The sequence below is a fragment of the Sciurus vulgaris genome, assembly GCF_902686455.1.
Source record: "Sciurus vulgaris genome assembly, chromosome: 1".
In the NCBI taxonomy this organism is placed as follows: Eukaryota; Metazoa; Chordata; class Mammalia; order Rodentia; family Sciuridae; genus Sciurus; species Sciurus vulgaris.
In genome coordinates this window covers 11887964-11908253 of record NC_136461.1, presented here as the reverse complement: position 1 = coordinate 11908253, position 20290 = coordinate 11887964, and the positions used below count along the sequence as shown (strand labels likewise).

The 20290-nt window shown below is 58.0% G+C and overlaps 1 protein-coding gene across 3 annotated transcripts in view; it reads right to left on the bottom strand.

Moving 5' to 3' along the window:
- ARHGEF10L (Rho guanine nucleotide exchange factor 10 like) overlaps positions 1 to 18409 on the bottom strand; it is a 124598-nt gene extending 106189 nt beyond the window's left edge. The window contains exon 1 of one of the 3 annotated variants that reach the window (XM_079109498.1): positions 18354 to 18409. The gene's annotated coding sequence lies outside the window, so the exon portion shown is untranslated. Of the gene's footprint in view, positions 1 to 3813; positions 3975 to 18353 lie in introns of those variants that run through there. The other 2 variants (XM_079109497.1, XM_079109499.1) reach the window with 2 other exon arrangements.
- Between the last annotated feature and the right edge of the window lie 1881 nt (positions 18410 to 20290).

The window sequence follows — 20290 nt, the reverse complement described above, 5'->3', positions numbered from 1 at the left end:
CTGCACTGGAGGTCACTGCGCAGTTCCACACCGTGACCACGTCAGCCATGTCTGACCACCAGCCAGGAACGTCCTGAACCTCAGCAGTCAGCGGCCATGTGTCAGCACACCTAACCCCAGCGCGCCCTGCGCAGGACCACCACCGGTCACACCTGGTCCCAACCAGAGACCCCAGATTCTGCCAGAGCGACAGTCCGACCTGCTCTACATCGTCCCTGAATCCATCTGGATGGGTCAGGCCCAGTGCCTAAGCCACCCCCAGACAGCTCCAGCCACACATGAGTCCTGGACGTCACACCTGAGCCACCTGACTTGTCCACAGTGTGTCCTCAGACACCACTATCCCTGGCCTCCCAGATGCCTGGGTCACCCCAAGCGTGGTGGCACACACTGAGCCTCCTCATCTCGGCCCCTCCTCTTTATTCCGTGTGCTGGGAATGGCCCAGGGGCGCTCTACCACTGAGCCACGGCCCCAGCCCTTTTTGTTTATTATTTTGAGACAGGGTCATCACAAAGTTGCCTAGGACCTCACTGAACTGCTGAGGCTGGCCTTGAACTTGGAGTCCTCCTCCTCAGCCTCCTGAGTTGCTGGGATTGCAGGCTGAGCCCTCGCTCTTCTTGGTGTATGGCGACAGCTCACTCACTGAAATGGGGCCCACCTCATCTGAGGGCAGCCTACAACCCCCACCCCCACCACCACGGCAGGCCCAGCCCAGTAGCTGCCCCCCTCACTCTGCACTCGCAAGGACCCTAAAACGAAACGTAGGCCCCAGGGGAGGAGCCAGGCCCAGGCTGCTCTCTGCTGGGTGCCCTGCGGTGGCTGGTTCTCCAGGGGAAGACCCTGATCTGCAGTGTGCACCTGCCTCTAGGGTGTCAGAGTTCCTGCTAAGCGTGATTTTTCAAGCCAAAAACATGACATCACTGAACAGGGAGGGTAGAGAGATGTGCAGGAGCAGACCATTATTCACATCACGCAATACGTACACTTGCACACAGAGGCACCAATAACCCCGGGTGCACATATAATAAGAAAACCCGAAGTAATTTTGAGTTTCTGCTGCCTTTGTTTTAATGATTTGTTAACTATAAACTTATGTCTCAGCCAGGCACAGTGGCGCACACCTGTAAACCCAGGGACTTGGGATGATCCTTCCATCATAAGGTCGAGGCCAGACTGGACAACTTAGTGAGGCCCTGTCTCAAAATAAAAATAAAAAGGGCTGGGAATGGAGCTCAGGGATACAGCGCCCCTGGGTTCAATCCCCAGTGCCAAAAATAATAATAAAAATAAATGTACAGGCTCATACAATTTTTATAGCAGTATTTTAGAAGTGGCTCGCAAACTTCCTGATTTTACCAACCAGTCCTCCTGCCTTGGCACACGCTGACCCCGGCACACCACTGTCCAGAGCCAGCACTGGCTCTCTAAGGACTGGTGCTCTCTAGCAGAGCTGATGTCCTCCACCAGGCAGTGGGACCCCAGGAACTCCCCGGGATGCTGCCATGGGGAGGAGCTGAGCTGGGTCCGCGAAGGGCACGGTAGGGTCAAAGAACTCTGCCGCACTCTGTGGACCCGAGTCTGAGTCTAACCCCGGAGGAGAGGGCAGCAGCACGTCCAGGCACTGGGCAGATGGAGCACCCAAGGCTGAAGACAAGCGGGCAGAAGCCAGCAAGGACACTGCGGCTGGAGAGACCCAGGCCTGCGCCTGGCTCCCTCACTGGCTGGCTGTAACCATGGGCAGTCCCTGAAATGCTGTGTGCTCCTTTTCCTCATCTGTAAAATGGGCACGAGCCCATCTTCCTGCCTCATTATCAGGGTCGCTGTCAAAACAGAGATGGTGAAGGACACCACAGACCTAAGTTGTTGTTATCACCTCCTGTATGTCACCCACTTCACTGCTGCGAGTGATCATGTTCCTCCCTTCGGCACCTTCTCACTGTACAGGGGTCACATGCCGGAAGGAGCCAGCCAAGCCCCTGGCACCAGCAGATCCTATACACATCTGTTCACGAAACTTTTTTGTACTGGGGATTGAACCCAGGACCCTTAACCACTGAGCTACATCCCAGCCCTTTTTATTTTTTGTTTTGAAAGAGGGTCTCACTAAGTTGCTTAGAGCCTGGCTAAATCGCTGAGGCTGGCCTCAAACTTGAGATCCTCCTGCCTCAGCCTCCCAAGCCACTGGGATTACACGCACACACTACTGTGCCTGGCTTATTTCTCAAAGTAACAGTGGGCATTCCTCTCATGCTACCTGGGACCCAGGCCCCCAAGTTGCCCACCAGCTTTTCCCATCCCCAGACGCCTCCAAAATTAAAACTTGAAACAGCAGAATTTAGGAACCAACCAATTCCAGTCACTATTTACGGAGCACCTGCTATGTGCCAGGCACTGTCCCAGGCTGGTGACCAAGGTCAGAGATGGTCCCTGTACTCAAAGCCTTCCAGCATACTAGGAGGTGTAAAGGAGTCACCCGGCCAGAGCAAGGCCCCTGAGAGCCCTGATCCCGCCCAGCCTGCAGGAGAGGACACACACAAGGGAGAACTGATTCAGGGTGAAGAATGGAGCCCACTTTCTGGAAAGAATGGGCAGCAGGACAAAGGTTTTCAGGAGGAAGTGAAGGGACAGGTTACCTCAGGAAGGCATAAATAAATCCAAACACAGTGTGAGGAGTTACAAATGACAAGCCGGATCCAGAGCTTCACCTGGGGGCTGCAGGGGGAGGGGGAGGCCATCCCCCACCCCACTGTCACAGAGAGCCTGGAGATGGTCCCACTCTGTGCATCTGGGGCCTGGACACAGCTGCGTGGACGGAGGGACAGACAGGTGGACAGATGGATGCTGTAGCCTGTGGCCATGTGGGAGGGGCTCTGCACATTTAATGAACCCACCAACCTGCCCTCTCCCCAGCATCCTCCTAGAGCAGATGGGGCTGGGCAGGGGGTGGGGCTGCCCGGTTGAGTCTCTAAGAGAGGACAAGGACTTCTAGCCAGACTGAGCTCCAAAGCCCCTACCACCTCCTACCTGCTTGGGGCTGAGGCAGGACCCCCCAGGCCTGGGGCCAGAGGAAGATTCCTGACCCCTGTTCCAGGACCCCACCCTTGGAGAGGGAGAGGGGAGAGGCCTCCCTTCTCCCACAGCCAGACTGGGCTCCCTCTCAGAGGCCACCCGGAGGCAGGAGGCTGGTTTTCACCCTCTGAAGGTCCCAACGAGAGGACACCCGCCCCTGACCCAGAGGGTATCCAGGGCTGCCCGGCTCTGCGGCCACCGCCTGCAGCTGACCCAGCATCCTCTCCTCCCACAGTCCCCTCCTGCTGGAAGCAGTCCCTGTCTGCCTCTGGGCAAGGACCCAGGGTGGGAGAGGCTGACCCAAAACAGAGGGGACAGGAGCATTCTTTGGCCTTGCGGTACCCAGCGACCCGCCGTCCCCCGCCCCGAGATCGGCAAGGGGCAGGATGGGCCGCGGGGACCGGTCGGGGAAAGTGAGGTACAGGGCTGGGTGGGGGCCTAACTGTCCCCACTCCCACTGGCTTGAGGTCACACACACACACACACACACACACACACGGAGGCGGCGGCACGAAGCCCGCTCCGGGTCCTGCAGAGGGGCTCGGAGACCGGGCAGGGGACACAGGCCCGGAGGGCCCCGCAGCCACACTGGCGGCGGCCCCTGGGGCGCCACGCAGCGGGACCCGCACCCGGGGCAGAGCCGGGCCGCGGGGACGCCGGCCCGGAGACACAGACACACGGCGGGTGCGACACGACCGCGCACCGGCGACACAAAGGCCGCGCGCTCGGCGCCGCTCACTCACCGGCCGCCGCGCGGGCCGCTGCGTCCTCCGCGCCGCTCACAAAGGCGCCGGGCGCCGGGCGCCGCGCCCGCAGCTCCCCCGGCCGCCGCGGGCGCCCATGGCCGGACGGCGCCCCGACCAATGGCCGCGCCGCCCGCCGGCCCGCGCCGCCGAGCCCTGGGCCGGCCCCGCGCACGGCGACGCGCGCCCCGCCCGCCGGCCCGGGGCGCCCGGCTGAGGTCAGCGCTTAACCCCTGCCGGGCGGCGGCGCGGAGGCCACGCCCACCGCCGGGTCTCCGCGGGCGGGGGGCGGGAGGGGAGCGGGGAGAGGGGAGGGCGCGCCCGCCCCGGCCGCCGCCCCGCGCCGCGAGCTCGCTGCCTCGGAAAGGCCCCGGGGCTCGCCGGCGGCCTCTTCGCCTTCCCGGCAGTTCGATCTGGGGTCCCCCCCAAGGGGGAGGGTCCCCGGGGCCCGTCCCAGGGGAACGCCGGACTTGGGATGTGCCCCACGTGTGTGGGGGCCCTTTGCAGCCTGGCCTCCAGGCAGTAGCCACAGAAGATCCAATACTTCCTAATTGTCAGCCCCAGGCATTGGGGACCCCCGGGCCCAGGGATTTGACGTCCTCTCCCTAAACTGGCAACAACCCGACTTTGCGACCCCAAGGCCCGAGTGACAAAACAGAAGAAACTGAGGCTCGGAACTGTGTTTAATCCTCACCCAGCTAGGAAGTGGTGTAACCCAGCGGCAAGCACTCCCCTCCCTTCCAGCCCCAAAGCTGCCAAACCCCGTTACTCCCTCCCAGAATTCCAAAGAGGGCCTCCAGATATGATGCAATTAATTACACTTATCAGGTCATTAATTAAGATTATCCCTGTTGTTGTTAAACACTCCCCCACCACCTCTCTATGGGCAAGGCAATTCACACACAGGCTTATCAGCAATTACTCCTAGGTTGATGATAGCGAGGAGTTCCGCGACCTCGGAAAGGTTCAGGTGCATTTGGTTGAAGTCATTGTCAGCCTGTGTTTCTTCATTCAGTACAGCAGAAATGTTTTGTTAATACTCCCTATTTGTCAGGCACCAGCCTCAGGGGCTCTCAAAGAAACAAGGAACCAGGGGGACCCTGGCTCTGCCCTCTTGGCTCTCAGGCTAGGGGACACAGACAGGCCACCATGGTGTAGCAAGACAAGCCTTGCATGGACCACGCTCGCTGAAATCGCCTTATTCATGGGTTTGGTTGCTTGTTTATTGTCTGCTTCCACACGAGAACATAAGCACCATAGAGCTCACCCAGAGAGGAGTCCCAAGCCCCAGGCCGAGGGAACACTAGCTCATAGTACGTAGGCAATAAATATGCGTTGAGAACCTGCTGCATTCCAAGTACCATCCTAGGCTCCTGAGAGATGGCAGTGAACAAACAGGCACAGTCCCCGGGGAACTCCCATTCCAGGGGCAGATAAAGCATGGCAGGAAAGCAGAGAGGACACCCTATAAAGCATGGCAGGAAAGCAGAGAGGACACCCTGGGATATGCCAGCAAGGTCAAAACAACTATCTGCAGATGTCCGCTGGCCCCAGGGGTCATCTTAAATCAGAAGATGAACTTCAGGGTCCTGCTCATAGAGCTAAGCCTGCGTCCCAGCCCTATGTGCACAGCCTATCAGAAGCTACCCCAAGCCTCTCCTGGCTCATTTTACTTCACTCCTGGGCCTGATCTCTCCGGAGTCCTCCTGCCTGGGACGCCCAAGTCCTCTCTGAGTAGTATTACGTCTTCCCCTCCCTGCTGGGACCATCACAAGACCAAGCCCCAGGTAGCCTCCCAACGTGGCCTCCATTGCTCTGGACACCGCAGCACTTAGTGCTTTTGTAACAAGTGGCTCTGGACACATGCTGATTGGAACCAGCTCGAGGGCAGCTATGATCCAGGATTGAGGGCAGGGGCCAAGCCCCAGACCCCCATTGTTTCCCCAGAACCCAGCATGGACTGGAGACCCAGTCAACTTTAGAGGACCATAAGGATTCCAAGGGGACACTTTCAAACCCTCACCCACAGAACCCTCTGGGATCAGGATTGCAAACCTCCAGCTCAGCAAACTGACCGAGCCCGCAAAAGCATTGTGTTTGGCCCACAGTGTTGTTGTTGTTGTTGTTGATTAGTTGCCAATATTAGATAATTGGGAGATAACCCATAAAAGGCCAGATTGCTGGTTTTCCTGAACAACACTGAAGATCTGGTCATGGGGCCCCACCTTTCCACATGATCGCGTTCTGTGGGCCCAACAGCCCACCCAGCCCTGTGTGACCCTCTGACACTGAGGCCCCTCACCTGTGACTCAGTGTTTGTATGTCATTGTCCCTCTCCGTGTTGACCATGAAGGATCACAGTGTGAGTGCATTCTGGGAACCAGTGAGCAGGCGTCACGTGCCTCTGGCGTCCCAGCTCTCTGCCATCTTGCTCTCCTGACCTCACGGCCACCCCTCTCCCAAGTCCCAGCTCCACATTCGAAGCTCACAGCACAAATGAGCATGGCAGGTGTTTCTTGGGGTCTCTGTTCAAGCTGCCCGGGAGGCCACAGGCTTCCCCATTGGACACCATCTAAACTGCCTTTAGGGCTCACAACACAGATGGCGCCTTGTCAAGGATCTCTCTCGCCCCTCCTGGGCTCCCGGGCTCCCCAAGCATCGGATGGTCCCTCCTCTGTGCGCACCACCTCTGGGTGTGGCAGGGTTCGCCCCGCATCCTCCCTGAGACCCAGGGTTCCCAGAGGCCAGGCCCTGCTGTCCCAGTCAGGGCTTTACCCCAGCACCTGGCCAGGACCCGGTGCAGCTGGAACGATTATCTGCTGAATAGATGAGTGCATGGGTTTCCACAGCCACAAAAGGAACAAAAAGGATTTCTGGGAATGTTTCCATGTCCCAGAACATTCAATTAACCAGAATGACCCACTCACGGAGTGTTCTGGGGAGTGCAGGATTGATCAAGAAACACGGCCATTAACCATGCATTACATCTGGACAGGATCCAGGAATCTGTTCTCCCTTATCTCTATCACTGATCTGGGAAGGAGAAGGGGGGAAAGGCAGAGGTGGTATTTTCCACTGGCCAGAGAGGTTAAGTGACTTGCCCAAGTTTGCTTAGCAAGTTGGGGGCGAAGCCAAGATGGGAACCCAGCGCTCCTGTCTGCCTCCTACAGACCCTCCCTCTCTTCATCAACCCAGCCCTATAGTGGATGGAAAAGGAAGTGGATGGCTGGGTGCAGTGGTGCCCACCTGAAATCCCAGCAACTCAGGAGGCTGAGGCAGGAGGAGCATAGGTTTGAGGCCAGCCTCAGCAACTTGGTGAGGCCTGAAGTAACTTAGCAAGACCCTGTCTCAAAACTTAAAAAATAAAAAAGGGCTGGGGATGTGGCTCAGTGGTACAGTACACCTGCGGCTGGGGCGGGGGGAGGGGAGGGAGGCTTGACATCCCTGAACTTCCCATCAAGAGACTTCTTGTCGGGAGAGACCAGACGGAGCCACTGTCCTCCTGGGGATGGCGTCAGAGTTCTCCAAAACTCCAAGGGGGAGATGGGCTGCTCATGCCTAGCAGGTGGCACAGGGACACAGCGCCAATGTCACTGGGCTCTGTGCTACACCCAGAGGGAAGAAGGATCCTCTTCCGTCTCTATCTCACAGGAGAGGCTCAGTCCCGTACAGTCGAACAAGGCGTGCAACTCCTCACTGCCGACATTAGACAAATGTGCTGTTTGGCCCTACAGTATGACAAACAACCACAGTGAGTATTTACAAAAAGCCACCCCGTGCAGGAGGGTGAAGCGTTCACACCCTGGGGTCCTTCTGCTTTGAAGGCAGGAGTTCCAAACACCAAGGGAGAAAATTGCAGTTTTGGAAATACCAGTGCAGGCTCGTCTCTGGCCACTGAGAGTGTCAGGAGCAGGGACGACCAACAGCGGTGAGCACCCTTGACAGCCAGATCATGGTTTCTAAAGACCGTTCTCTACTGAAAGGAGCCAGGGCTCCTGGGAGAAAGCCTGATTGACAGGAGAATCAAGTAGATACTACGGTGCCAAAAACTTAAATCTGCTCAAACAGTGAAGGGAACATAGCAAAGGGACACAGATCAGCTCAGAGAGGCACCCTTTAGCCAAACAGAAGGCAATTTGAGGCCCAGGATAAATCCTCATCGCAACGGTAGGAAACCAAAGGTCCGTACTGACGGCGGTCAATAAGATAAATGAATAAATTGGAAGTTAGGGGCCAGGGTTGTGGCTCAGAGGTAGAGCGCTTGCCTAGCATGTGTGAGGCACTGAGCTGGAGTCTCAGCATTGCATGGAAATAAATGAATGAAATAAAGGTCCCTCAAAAACTAAAAGAAATAAAAAATAAATTGGATTAGGAAGGGATATTTACATAGTCTCAGGTACTTTCCCACAAAATAGCTATTAAAAACGGGTGGGAAAAGTAACTTTACACTAGAGAACCTGGCGGACACCACCAGACCCAAGTGTCAAATCGAGCTAACACCATCACCTGACGTGACCCAGGGCGGACACAGCAGCACTTCAAATACTCCTGACAACAGCACACAACTCACACCATCAGGAGCAAATACAAATAACCCCAGGTCGAGGGGCATCCCTGTCAATATCCTCCAGAGGTCAAGGTCATGAACATCAAGGAAAGACGGAGGACATTTTCCAGGTGGAAGGAAACGTGAAGACGACATATAGCTTGAGGTTCTGAACTCAATCCATCTGCTACAAAGGCCACAGTTGGGACCCCTGGCGGAACTTGAGCCGGGTCTGAGAGTTCCACGCAGCCAGGTGTTGTGAACTTCCTGATTCTGATGGTCGATGGCCGTTCTGCAGGAGTGTGTCCTTGTGTGTGGGAAATACATGCTAAGCGTTCAGGGTGAAGAACATCAGCTCTTTCCTCTCAGATACTGGGGGTCGGTGGGGGTCAGCGGGAAGCGGCTGCATCGTATGCAGACTTCCCCACCAGCCTGAGGTCGTTCCTCGAGTCACCTGACCTGCGTGCACAGCTCAGCTTGCTTCACTCTCTGAGCCTGGGTCTCACCCTGTGTTCACTCAGGGGCGTAAATGACATACCTCGCCTGCAGGAGAGTTCAGAGGAGCAGACGAGGTGTTCTGGAACAATCAGCCCAGCACTGGGCTCACATGCAAAGCCCCACATTCTGAAGGGCTGTGTCCTGCCTCTTTCTCTATGATTCCCACTTCCTGGAAAAGCACTGGCTATGGAGGCAGGTACCCAGTGCCCGGGGCCCGGCTGGGGATGCAAATGGGAGGAGAGGCAGTGTGCAGAGATGGCACCGTGGTGGGGCCAGAGAGCTGGCAGCAGAGGCCCAGGTAGAGGAAGGCCGCCCCACCTTCCTGGCAACTGCTTCTGAGCTGGTGTCTTGAGCTTCCTTTCTTTATGCCTATATCTGTCTTTCCCGAGAGAAGCCCCAAATCTAGTTTCTAACTGAAATCTTTTGATCATTAATATTGACAACTATTTCACATCTCTGTGAGCCCAATAGGCCACACAGGCTGATTGCAGGGGTCCTGAAAGCTTGTCCAGAACATGGAGAAACAAGAGCGTTCCTTGGTTTGGCAGTCAAAGCATCAAACCACTGTTCACAGCTCTTCTGCGGCTTGGAAAGAGCCTCTGATGAGTCCTGTTGGACCAGCCCCACATACCATGGGGCTCCCCATCCCAGCAGAGCGGATCGGCTGAGAGTGGACAGCTGGCCCACACTGGACCCCTCAGCTGTTTCTCCCAGGAATCGGGAATCAGAGAGCTGAGAAACTGGGCTGGCAAATGACCACAGACACTGAGACCACCAGAGGTCGGGCAGAGCAGGGCTGGCCTCTGCCCCACAGCAGACCACATTATCAGGCTGGTCCCTGGGAGTCAGAGCCACCGTGGAGGAGCGGATGAACCCATCGACCAAGGGGGCAGAGTAAAGCGGGAGGGAGACAGGCAGAGACCACGACAGCCTGGCAGGTCCCAGTCAACGTTCACAATAAAATAATAGTAATGAAGATCCAAACGCTTCCAGGGGACCTTCCCCTTCCGCCTCCATGTGACACCTCCATCTGCTGACAGCCTGCTAAAGTGAGTGCTTTCACCCCACTTTACAGACGAGGACAGGGAGACACAAGGTCACTCTGTCCCAGCCTCCAGGGTCCGTCAGAGAGAGCTCCCAGGGTCCCCGCCACCTGGACTCCCCCAAGGGGTAATTTTGATCCTCGAAAGCAAAGTAGCCCAGGACAAAGGACAGTTAATGTACAGGTGGGGCTACGGTCATAGCACAGGGTGACAGGGAACCAGCATCCTGCTTCAGCCTCCTGCGCCTCCTGAAAGGGGAAAGGGGGAGGGGGATCAAGGGAAAGGCTCCCCGCAGGGGTGCCTGGGGGTTGGGGCACCAGAGGCAGCCGCAGGCCCAGCCCCCAGGCCGGCAGCCTCTTGCACAGCCGGGTCTCTGCAGCCTCCTGGGGGTGAGCCAGCAAGGCGCTGGGGGCCGATGGGGCTTGGACTTCTCAGCCTGGGTCCCCGCCAAGGAGCCCGAAAGGACAGGAGAGAAGGGCTTCACTTCCTGGGGTCAGGTTACTGCCCAGCCAGGCCTCAGGGCGCCAGGCCAGCTCCCAGGCTTAGAGCGGCGGGGTCAGCTGACTGCAGGCGGCACCCAGGGCCTGTTCTAGAAGTTGCCACATGGATGAAAGGGGAGGCGGCACTGGCTGCTCAGAGGGGGAGTAGGGAGGCCCGGGGACTCTGTGAGCCTCCAGCCTTGCCAAGCAGACCAGGCAGGCAGGACGGCGGGCAGGGCCCGGGCCTGGGGAGAGAGGCCCTGCGCCCGGCTCAGAGGCTGTGCGGGGCTGAGTCAGGAGGGCTGGTCCTGTCTGCGACCTGGCATCGGCCCCAGGAACCTTCGCCTTGCCGGGTTTCACCGCCCTGGGCTGGAAGGCTCCTAGGCTCCGGTTCCCCAGATGAAAGCTGCTTTCTAAGAGTCATAAAACCGTCCCCACTCGGAACAATGGGCCCTTATCCGGCCATGTCCTTCACACAAACTCCCATTAGCAATGCACCAGAAGCTGCAGGCAGGAGTTTTATAGACTGGCTTTTTGGATCAGCCCCAGCACTCAGTAACATCCACTCCCTCAGCCTCCTCGGAGGCTGCACCCCAGTCCTCCCACTGACAGAGGCCTACTGTGCACCACGCCCCCAGGCAGCCCTCCAGGAAGGTGGCTTTGTCCTGCTTTATGAATAAACAAATTGTAGCCCAGAGAGGTTAGGTGACTTTCTCAAGGTCACACAGCGGGACTGCTGGGGTTGAAATCCAATCTGTGCTCCTGTCCCCAGATCATGTGACCTCATTAGGTTAGGATGAACCAATTCCTTGCCTAGGGCTCCTGAAAATGAGCCCCCTCGGAGATCCTAATAGGCCTCCACCGGGCGTGCCTGTTGACCTGCCCTGCAGGGGCACAGTGGGGTGGTCACTTCAGGAGGGACGCAGCCCATAAAGGAGCCAGGGGCTGGAGTCACTCTGTCTGGTTCCAGAATCTCCCTGCAGTGAGCCAGCTTGGATCAGACACCCCACTAGAGACCTGGCACGCGTTCAACGGTGATCCCCAAGTGCACAGGAGCTGGAAGGGCCCTGGGGACAAAACTAGCATCTCCTGTCCCCTCGGTCCCAAGGGGACCACCCAGGGCCCCCTTTTTGAACCCAGGGGCAATTAACCCTGAGCCACATCCCCAGCCTTTTTTCTTTGAGACAGGGTCTTGCTAAGTCGCCTCACTAAGTTGCTGAGGCTGTCTTTGAACTTGGGATCCTCCTGCCTCAGCCTCCCCAGCAGCAGGCGTGCCTGGACATTTCCTTTCCTCCCCTGGATCTCCGTCCAGAGCCACATCTCTGACCCCTGCACCGCCCAGCCTCCCGAGCTGCTAGCAACTTGCCAGACACCTGCCCCCGTGCCTGCAGGGATTCCGCAGCTTGTCCACCCTGAGACGCCCCAGCTCCTGACTGGGCAGAGCAGACAGACGCAGCGCCGCCCAGGCTCCTCTGCAGAAGCCCTCAGACCCACACACCCAGTGCCACTGGCATGGCCAGCTCCCACGGTCCCTTTGTGCAAGCGATTTGCTCACAGGCTGCCCCACCCGGAGAAGCTGGCGCTTGGGCCTACCCTATGTCGCCATCCCTGTCACCTTGTCCCCCGGCTCCAGTACTGGGGATTGAACCCGGGGTGCTCTACCACTGAGCTGGGTCCCAAGGCCTTTTTACATTTTAGTTTGAGACAGGGTCTTGCTAAGTTGCCCAGGCTGGCCTCAAACTTGCTATCCTCTGCCTCAGCCTCCCAGGTTGCTGGGATTACAGGCGTGTGCCACCGCGCCAGCTCCCTGTTACCTTCTATTGCTACAAGGACACACAGCCTGCACAGAGTAGCTCATGCGTGCGATGGCTACGTAGAGCCAGGCCCCCTGTTGGGTGGTCACCTCCTCCTCCTGACCATTCTCCTGGCTCACACTTATGAAGCACTCGCCAGGTGCCAGGTGCTGGGCCAACTTTACTTGTATCATCCCATCAAAGCACCGTGATCCAGGGAGGCAGGTGCTATTGTCACCCAGCTGCAGACGAGGAGCTCACGAAGATGCTGGGGCCACAGCGCTGTGCTGGTGCTGGTTAGATTACCTGCCTGTCCAATCGCCTGCCACCACTGATGGCAGGACTGTGTCTGCTTTGCACACAGTTATATCTCCAGAATCCGGTGCCTGGTACTGAAGGGCACTTGATAAACAGTCTTTGGATGGATGGATGGACAGACCTGATGGATTTGTTGAAGGAAGGAAGGAAGGAAGGAAGGGAGGGAGGGAGGGAGGGAGGGAGGAGAATAGACAAGTAAATGGTGGATGATGAATTGATGAATGGATGGATGGGTGGGTAGATGGGTGGTGAATGGACAGATGGGTGGATGGACAGATGGGTGGATAGGTGGATGGAGGGATGGGTGGATGGATGGGTAGATGGACAGATGGATGAGTGGGTGAATGAACAGATGGGTGGACAGATAGGTGGGTGGGTGGATGAATGGGTGGACAGATGGGTGGATGGGTGGATGAATGGGTAGATAGATGGGTGGATGGGTGGATGGATGGACAGATGGGTGGATGGGTGGATGAATGGGTGGACAGATGGGTGGATGGCTGGATGGATGGACAGATGGGTGGACAGATAGGTGGGTGGGTGGATGAATGGGTAGACAGATGGGTGGATGGATGGGTGAATGGGTGAATGGATGGATGGATGGATGGGTAGAAGGAGAGATGGGTGGGTGGACGGCTGGCTGGATGGACAGATGGGTGGGTGGATGGATGGATGGATGGATGGATGGGTGGGTGGATGGATGGATGGATGGATGGATGGATGGATGGGTGGGTGGATGGGTGGATGGATGGGTGGTGAATGGACAGATGGGTGGATGGACAGATGGGTGGATGGAGGGATGGGCGGATGGATGGGTAGATGGACAGATGGATGAGTGGGTAGATGAACAGATGGGTGGACAGATAGGTGGGTGGGTGGATGAATGGGTGGGTGGATGGCTGGATGGATGGACAGATGGGTGGACAGTTGGGTGGATGGGTGGATGGACGGGCAGACAGATGGGTGGATGGATGGATGGGTGGATGGATGGATGGATGGGTGGGTGGATGGACAGATGGGTGGATGGGTGGATGGGTGGCTGGGTGGGTGGGTGAAAGAATGATAAATGAATGACTGTAACTGGAAAATATGAGGATAAGGATTGTGGGACACAGTTCTTGGACGCCTGGCCGCTCCCCAGCAAGGGGGGAGGGAGCTGGATGTGTTTTCGCTCTAATTGGAAAGTTCCCCGGCAAGGATTCCAGGGCCAGCAGAGAAGAGTCTGTTGGTGTCTAGGGGCAGGGAAAGGAGCGTGGAGTGTGGTGAACCCTGAGATAGCCTAATGAAAGCTGCGGAGCCTGGAGTCTACGTGGCCAAATCCTCTCCCAGCCGCTACCACCCTGCCAGGGAATTTCATCTGCTCGACCCCAGGCTCCATATCTCCAGATGGCGGGGGTGCAGGGGCAGGGGGCACATAAAAGGTGCCCATGCTACAAGCTCTGGTCTCGCCGCTCCAGGGTGGGGCCTGGGAGCAGAGCTGGGTCCACCCGACCCTTTCCCTGCCAGCTCCCAGTCATCTGGAGCACCCCCGGGAGCCGAGAGCTTTAAGAGTTGGCCCTGTAGTTCATTTCAGAGACCTCGGACTGACCCATGAGTCCTCCTACCTTGTGAATTCTGACCAGTGGCTTCAGCCACCAGATTCTGGGGTGACATCAATGGGAAGAGTCCTCCCGCCACTATTCCCGGGGCAGAGCTGGGGCTTCCCAGTTTCCTGTGGGGGAGGCCAGACTCAGGGACGAAACATCCCAGCAGTCCCAGGCGAGCAGGCCTCGAGGCATGTGGCCCGATTTCATAGTTTACAGAACAACTTTAAGAAAGAGGAAGAGCTGGGTGCGATGGTGCACGCTGGTAATCCCAGCAACTCTGGAGGCTGAGACAGGAGGATCACAAGTTCGAGGCCAGCCTTGGCAGTTTAGTGAGACTCTGTTTTAGAAACAAAAAGCGGGAAGGGGAGCTGGGGATGTAGCTCAGGGGGTTCAACCCCTAATACCAAAAAAAAAAAAAAAAAAAAAAAATCATGGGGAGAGAAAAGAAAGACAAAAGACTCGGAATAACCCTGTGGCCCCTGCCCCTCTTGGAGACCGCCAGCTGTCTGAAGGGACCCATCCCGGTGACCCAGGACACACCGGAGGCATTCTGGAGCTCGTCCATTTGCCAGAGACGGGGCACTAGGAAGGCTCTGGAGCCATGACCGGCTCTTCCCTTTATTGAGCACTTACTGTGTGCCAGGGTTAGTGACCATCCCAGAACTACTGCACCCTGTACGAGCTCAGGAGGCCCGGCCTCCTTTGCAGGTGCGTAGATGAAGACAGTGACACCCAAGCCCACACCAGCACAGGCCCGGGGCTGGGAGCTGAGCCCAAAGGTGGGAAAGACCTGAGGGCCTCGCACTCCGCAGATAGACCGGCCTGGAGCCCGGCATCCGGGGTTTATTCCAAAGCTTGGCCCCTCGAGGAGAAGCATGTTTCTGTAGAGATCATGCCAGTCTAGGCCAGCCCCAACCAGAAGCCGAATTCCCCCACTTCCTGGGCTTTGTGGCCATGCAGGGAGGGGAGAGGGAGGGAGAGCGGCCCGGAAGCCCATAGGGCAGGGGTGGGGTGCCCGGGAGCAGTCAGAGATGTTCAGAGCTGAATGACGGGAGCCAGCCTCTCCTTCCAGGAGGGGAAGCAGGCCCAGAGAGGGCAAGGGTGTGTGCGAGGTTGCAAAGGGCACGATGGGGGCGGGGAGGGGACTCCAGGCCCAGGTCCCTCCCCCATCACGCAGCTGGGCTCCAAGGAGCCCTGACATTGGAACCTCTTTTATCAGAAGGAAAAAGTGCTTATCAGATCTACTTGCTCAGTGGGAGAGAAAGGGGGAGAGAGAAGGAGCTGGGCAGAGAGCCCCAACCCTCTGCCCCCTCCCTCTGCTGGGCGTCACGTGTCCCTGCGTGGCTGTGGCCTGGCCGGCCAGGAGGAGCCACCAGGGATCCCTGCACAGCGGGTTGCGTGTGGCCTGGAGAGCTGGCTCCCTGTGTTCCTGTCCCTTGGAACAAGGGCAGCCTCTGTTCCCAGACAAGAAGGGTCAGGGAGGGGTTCTCCCTGGCTCCCCTGGAGGGCGAAACAGGAGGAGGCCCGTGACTGGACCCGAGGACTCACCCTGGGTGGCACTGGCCGCCCGCCAGGGACCCACCTGCTCCACTCCTGGGACTGTCCAGGAGTCTGGCCTCCTGGAATCCGAGGGGTCTGGGTCTCAAACCCTGCCCACCTCTCGGCACCTGGGCACCTGGGCACCCCACTCCCAGGAGCTCGTGCTGGTGGGGGCGCTCGCTCCTGGGGGTATGCAGACAGTCTTCGGATGCCCGCTCCCACCTGCTGGGCCCGTGACGGGCGAGTGCGGCCCAGCTCCCCACCCTGGCGCGGCTGCTTCTGCCTGTCCGGGGCCTGAGGTAAAGCAAAGCTCTTGCAGTCCCCGAGGCCTGGCGACCCTGTCGGGCCGTTACTTCCCTGTGTGTCCAGGTTTTAAGGACGTGCCCAGCCACGACTTCACGGGCCTGGTGGGACATAGGGACAAAATGATCGGCCCCTCACCCCGCTGGTTAAGTGGCTTCCTGAGGTCCCAAGTTGGGGCTGAAACAAGACCAGAAACCCCTGCGGCCCCGTCCAGCCCAGAGGTGCTGAGTGGGAAGGGACAAAATCAGAGGCCAACCAAGCCAGTGGCCACCTGAGAACATAATGTGTCACCTCGGGCAGTAACTTGGGGTGAGAGCAGCTTCAGGCCTACTGTGGATTTCAGTGCCACTGACCAGCTGTGCAATCCCGGACCAGAGACTTCACCTCTCTGAATCTCAGCTTCCCTGTCTGTGCGACGGGGGTTGTCAGGAGACTAGGCAAGCCATGGTCTGCAGGAGGCCAGGCATCTCGCCCGGTACTTGGTGATGACCAAGAGAGGGAAGTGTGGCCACAGTGCCGGCAGCTGACATCCCTGGGATACTGCATTGTCCCTAAGAGAGGGGCACAATGGGGCCACCTCAGCCACCTCCTGTCCACACGACTGTCGTGGAGAGGAAGTCCTGGCAGGAGACGTAGGGGACCCTTCTCTTATCTCCCAGCAGGTAGGGTGAGGACAGGGCCAGACCTGTCCCTCCCAAGACACCCTGTTGTCAGTCAGCTCTCCATTACTATGACAAACTACCTGAGATAACCAAAATAAAAAAATGAAAAGTTTATTTTGGCTCACGGTTTTGAAGTTTTGGTTCATGGTTGGTTGGGCCCAGCTGGAAGGAACCCACTCAGAGGAACTCGGAACTCAGTCCCCTGGGGGACAGAGAGAGGTGGTGGTCCCTGTAGAGCCCCAGGAGACCCTGATTCAGGGGTTGAATGCTGGCAAGGAACACCCCCACCCCCGCCCCAGTAGCTCTGTTCCAGAATTCTCTGGAGAAAAAAGCAGAGAGGAGGAGCCAGCCTGGGTGTGGAGCACACTCTGTGAAGTCCAGGAGGGGAGGTCTAACTCCACCGTCTCTCTGCTGTGTGACATCAGACAGGTCACCGACCTCTCTGAGCCTCTGCCACTCGACTGTGGGAACAGTCATCATGGGGACAGCCCAGCTTTGGGCTGTGGTGAGCACCCTCAGGGCAAGGGACGCCAGCTTGCTTTGTAAACTGTGAAGCACTTGGGATGAGGCACGGCCCTCACTGGTCATTGAGTGCCCCTAAACAGACGAGACCCTGGGCCAGCTGCTCGTAACCTCCACACACACACCTGGGAGTCCTCAGCCACTGGATCTGCCAAGGAGGTGGGCAGGCGCATGGACAGACAGGCACACGCTCACCTACATGTCCACCTTGCAGTCTCAGCCCCACCGTGACCATAGGACCGGTCCCTGTGAGCCTCATCCCCACGTGGCAGTAGCGGAGGGAGCAGCCAGTTCGGTTGGACTCTAGGACCAGAGTCGCCTGGGTTCAAGTCCCAGCTCCCCTCTTTCCAATCTGTGTGACCTTGAGTAAGCTACTTAACCTCTCTGTGCCTGGTTTCTCAACAATAAAAGAAGAGCAATAAGAATAATACTGATCTCAAGAGGGTGTCAGAGGGTTACAGGAGTTAATATATGTACCATGCTTTGTTAGTGAAATACCTGGCACAGAGCAAATGCCTGGCAAGTTTTGGATTATGGGTCCCTGGACCTCAACCTCAACCTCTTGATCTCAAGAGGCTGCCTCCAAAGCAGCGAGCTCTCCATCACTGGAGATGATCAAGCTGTGGCTCATCCACCACCTGCCAGGGACCCACGGCCAGGACCGCCAGAACGCCTTCCCGCTGTGAGCCCGGAATCCCCTTCTGTGAAATCGCAAGGGCCACCAGCGTGGGAGGGGGCGGCCAGGGTGGGAAGGCCGGGAGAAACGGGAGCGGTGTGGAAGGGCGAGCAGGGGGCAGACACGGCCAGCCCTCGCCAGCTCACTGCTGCGCTGGACTTCCTCCCAGCCCTCGGCCTGGGTCCCCGCTGTGACCCGAGCCTCCAACGGGGTGAGCTGAGGCTGTCTGCGCTGTCACCCTCAGACTCCATGACCCTCCGCAGGGAGCCGGGATTTCCCAGGACACGCCCTCGCAGGCTCCCTGGGCTCTCCTCGCCCCACATCGCCCAGACCTGCCCGCTAGCCAGAGGTCAGGGTCACAGCCATGGAGGAGGCCACCAGCACAGATTTACCAAGCCCCCACAAGGCATCCCCAACCCCACTGCCACCATGAAGGGAGCAGGGCGTCACTGGGCTGGGAGCCCAAGGATGTCACCGGCGCAGAGACCCCACCACCAGCACCATGAGAGCCAAGGGATCCTCTGCCCACTCGGCAGGGGCCGGAGGGGGTGGGTTTGGAAGGACAGGCAGCTGACCTGGATCCCAGCCGTCCAGTCGGGCCTCAGAGAAGGCAGGACCGCCGCGCAGCAGCTGGCAGAGCGCGCAAAGGCCCAGGGGTGGGTACGCCACTCGCAGGCCAAGTGGCTGCAGACCAGGTGTGTGAGTCACTCACCCGCCAGACCTGCCAGACGGGCCGGCGTGCAGGCGGCAGAGGGAGGCAGGACCGGAGGCCAGGATGTGGCCCTGGCCCAGCAGAGCCAGGCCAAGCCCCACTGGGCTGGGCCAGGTTGGGCCATCCATCAGCCGACACTGGAGGCCCAGGAAGCCTGCCGGGTGAGGAAGGGCTGAGCTTGGACGTAGCAGGGGGATTCTTGGGGGGGGGTGGGTGCTGAGCGGCAGGACTTCACAGGACCCAGGCTCAGGGAGGTGGAGGTCCACTGTGGGCCAGGACTCTGGGACCCAGGGAACGCAGACGGGGACATGCAGGCACTGAAGCTGGAAAGATCCCGGGCTTGAGTCCCAGCTGTTGCCAGGGCCGCTGTGTGACTTCCTCTGAGTGGTCTTGTCTCTGAGCCTCAGTCCCCTCCTGGTTAAACTGGGATAGTAAGGATGGTTCTTAGCTGGAGAGTTGTCATGGGAATGAAACGGGACTGTGTAAGGAAGGGGCTCCTGGGACGACAGTGACGTGACGGGGGCACCTCTTCAGGTCAGCAGGGTCAGCCCTGCGGGAGCCCAGCCTGGTCTACCTTCTGTGGTCAGTGTCCAGCAACCCCCAATTTTACCAACATTTGAGCTGATTAAAAGCAACGGTGTCCGGACATCAGGAAAATGTCATTAAATTACAAACACACTGCCCATCCCAGGTACCCCAGAAAAGCCAGGACAGGGACACAGAAGAACCATCAGCCCAGGTCCTCGAGATACTCGCAGGCCAGGCACAATGCACCTGTAATCCCAGCTATTGGGGAGGCCGAGGCGGGAGGACGGACAGAGGCAAGTTTGAGGCCAGCCTCAGCAACTTAGCAAAACCCTGTCTCAAAATAAAATAAAAGGGGCTGGGGATATAGCTCAGTTGGTAGAGTGCTTGCCTTACATGCACAAGGCCCTGGGTTCAATCCCCAGCACCAAAAAAATATAAAAAATTAAAAATAAAATATAATACAATTAAAAATGAATAAAATAAAAAGGGATGGGAATAGCTGAAGGGGAGAGCACCTGCCCAGCAGGCACGAGGCCCTGGCGCCATCCCCAGCACGGCCACAGACAAATAAATAAAGCAATTCCTTAATTAAAAAGCACGGGTAGACCAGCAGCGTGGGGAGCCACACTCTGCTAGGACACAGCAATCAAAGCCTCAGGAGCTTAGGTCAAGGTCAGAGGACAACAAACCTTGGGTCAAATCGGGTCCATCCCTGTTTTCATGAGTCAAGTCCCCCTTTGATGGTGTCTTGCCACAGCGGCTCTGGGGGTGCACAGCGCGGCTGAGCAGCCGTGGGGACCACAGAGCCCGCAAAGCCCAAGATGCTCCCCGCCAGGCCCTCGGGGACGCTGCCTCTGGACAATGATGATCCCGTCACGTCCCCACAGGCTCTCTCCACACCAGGAACCCTCCCTGAGCCTCTCCACAGAGACCTCACAACAACCCCCCAACTTTTGCAGACAGGGAAGCCAGGCTCCTGAGCAACGGCTGCCCAAGTGCACAGACTCTGCAGCAGGTGCTTTTATTTATTTCTTATTTTATTTTATCATTATTATTATTACTAATATTTTTGGTTCTGCAGGTTGAACCCAGGGCTGCTCTACCACCGAGCTACATCCCAGCCCTTTTGATTTCTGATTATGAGACAGGGTCTCGCCGAGTTGCTCAGGCTGGCCTTGAACTTGGGATCCTCCTGCCTTGGCCTGCCAGTCGCCGGATGGCAGGTGTGTGTCACCGAGCTGGAATCCAGAGCAGCTGGTTCCACTCGTTACC